A 3,105-nucleotide genomic window follows, 5' to 3' on the forward strand; every position below is an offset into this window, starting at 1 on the left:
CATGCTAAAGAAGAATCCTTCTATTTTTATTTTGCCGAGAGGTTTTTCTATGAAATGGATGCTGAATGTTATCAAATGCCTTTTTATCATCCCTGGTTTTTCCCTTTTGGCCTATTAATATGATGAATTATATTAATAGAGTTCCTAAAATAGAACTGTCCTTGCTTTCCAATAATATAGTCTACCTGGTCATTGTGGAATATTCATTTAATGTATTGCTAGATTCGGTTTGCTAATATTTTATTTAAGATGTTTGCATCTATATTTGTAAATGAGATTAGCCTGCAGCCTTCTTTGTGTTGCTATCTTTGGTCAGGTTGATTTAGCTTTGTAAATGAGTTGGAAGGGCTTCTGGTTCTGGAAAGGCTGTGGACCAGATATCCCAAAAATCTTCTCACCACCAACACCCAGAAATGCTCAACACCAATGTGACAAATACTTGAGCTTACGGAGAAAAATTCCAGAAACAAGAAATAAAGTTGAGAACTGAAAACCAGAGGGGTACGCACATGCGCTGTCGTGACCGGGGAGAGGGGAGAGAGCCAGGTGGTGCCCACATGGGGACAGGAGACAAGGCTTTGGGTCTGAGTTAGGGCAGAAGCTGGACCTGATACTCCCAGAGGCTGTGCTCTCAGCGAAGGATGAGCTTGGAAAAAATCTTCCCTCTGGTACAGGCAGGGAAGAGAGAGAATAAAGAGAAATAGCATTGCAGGAGAGAATGGCTGAGAATTATACAGAATAGATTTTAAATATTCAAAACTCACCAACAAGCACATGAAAAGATATTCAACACCATTGATCATTAGGGAAATGCACATCAAAACCACATTGTGATACCAAGGATGGCTACTAGCAAAAACAAAACACACACACACACACGCGTGCGCGCGCGCGCGCACACACACACACACACACACACGGAAAACGACGAGCATTGGCAAGGATGTGAAGAAACTGGAATACTGTGACCTATCGATGAGAATGTGAAATAGTGCAGCCATTATGAAAAACAATATGCAGTTCTTCAAAAAATTAAAAACCATATGATCCAGCAATCCCACTTCTGGATATACATACAATTGAAAACAGGATCTCAGAGATATGTGCACACCCATGCTCACTGCAGCATTATTCACAATAGCCAAGAGGTGAAAGCAACCTAAAGGTTCGTGGACAGATGAAATGGATGAATAAAATGTGGTATAAACATACAATGGAATATTATTCAGCCTTAAAAAGGAAGGAATTCTGACACATGACACAACGTGGGTAAACTTTCAGGACGTTATGCTAAGCCAATCACTAAAAGGCAAATACTGTATGATTCCACTTATATAAAGTATCTAAAGTAGCCAAATTCATAGAGATAGAAAGAAGAATGGCAGATTCCAGGGTTGGGGGAGGGACTAGGGAATTGTCTAGTGGGTACCGAGTCTTAGTTTTGCAGGATGAAAAGAGTTCTGGAGATGGAAGCACAGCAGTGTGGATGTACTTAATGCCACTGAACTGTACGCTTGAAAATCCTTGAGAGGGTAGCATTTATGTTATGTATGACATCACAATTTTTAAAAATAATTTAAAATTGTTTAAATATTTACACATTAGACTCAAGATGTCTAATGTATCCTGAGAAGGACAAATGAAAAGAATACCTGATACACCTGTAATGAAATTGTAAGACACCAAAGTAAAAGAAAAGAACTTCAAAAACAACCAGAGAGAAAAGAAAGATCATCAATAGAGGATGGAAATTAGAGTGAAAGCAGACTTCTGGCAAAACAGTAATAAAAAAATAATGGTCAATTTAGAATCCTGTACATAACCAACTATCCCTCAAGAATAAGGGAGAAATAAATATAATTCTCAGACTGCTTCTGAAAGAACTACTGCAGGATGTATTTCGGGTAGAATGAAATTGAATCCAGAAGGAAAGGGTAAGTTGCAAGAGTAATGGTGCACAAAAAATGTTTAAACTTGGGTAGACCTAAACAAGATTTGAGCTGTATAGATCAATACTAATGATGAATTTAGGAGGTATAAAAATAAGGAAGGACTAAACTACCGTGTAAGTATAACGTGCAATCCTAGAGGGTATATTAAGGGTTAGTTAAAATTTTATAGTTTTGAAAGAAGAGGGTCATGATTATTGATGAACCTTAACGTTTAAGTCAACTATTGATGTTAACAAGTTTTGAAAGAAGAGTTTCTAATGCATACTATTTTCCAATAAAAAGAATAAGGGCTCCTTGGAGAAACTGCTGATTCTAGAATTCAGAAAGGAAATGTACCAGATGAACCTGGAGTATTTTGTAGCTCCAGAAAATAAGAAAGTGCATGCACATATACACATACACACACGCACGCACGCACGCACACTGATAGCAATATTTTAAAGGCATACAGGAACCAACTGAATAAAATCCCAATGGCCATAGTTGAAGATTATACCCAAAATATAAAATATCTATGAGTCCATATTTATATAAATTACTGAAGTAATAAATACATGGGAGAGAGTAGACAAGTCTTTTATACAGTAGAATTCCAAATAATTTATAGGGATACTCTGCCTTCAGAAATGGGGGGGAGGGTAACCCCCATTCCTTAAATGTGGCTGCACAGACTGAATTCCTTCACACAGTGCATCTCCTCCGAGGAGTACACAGGGTACAGAATCAGGAGAAACCTGGCAAACACAACCTCAGCCGCCAGGCGATCAAGGTCAATATCAACAGGGATAAGTCACATTGATACCTTTGGATAGTACGTGATACCAATTTAACTCTCTGATTTTCCTCTCCACAATCCATAATCCCAGTCCAATCATGAAAAAACATCAGACTAATCCCAGTTGAAGGATATTCTACAAAATAACTGACCAGTGTTCCTCAAAACTGTCATTCAAAACAAGGACAGTCTGAGAAACTCACAACTAAGAGAAGCCAAAGGACACATAACTTGGATGGATAGAAAAAGAGCATCAGGTAGAATATAAGGAAATACGAATGACTAAGTATTCACTTATAACTGTAACAAAACATGGTAACATATGATGTTGATAATATGTTATCAACAGGGAGAACTGAGGGGGGAGTATATAAGAAT

Source organism: Pteropus vampyrus, unplaced genomic scaffold, assembly GCF_000151845.1.
Source record: "Pteropus vampyrus isolate Shadow unplaced genomic scaffold, Pvam_2.0 Scaffold95, whole genome shotgun sequence".
Lineage (NCBI taxonomy): Eukaryota > Metazoa > Chordata > Mammalia > Chiroptera > Pteropodidae > Pteropus > Pteropus vampyrus.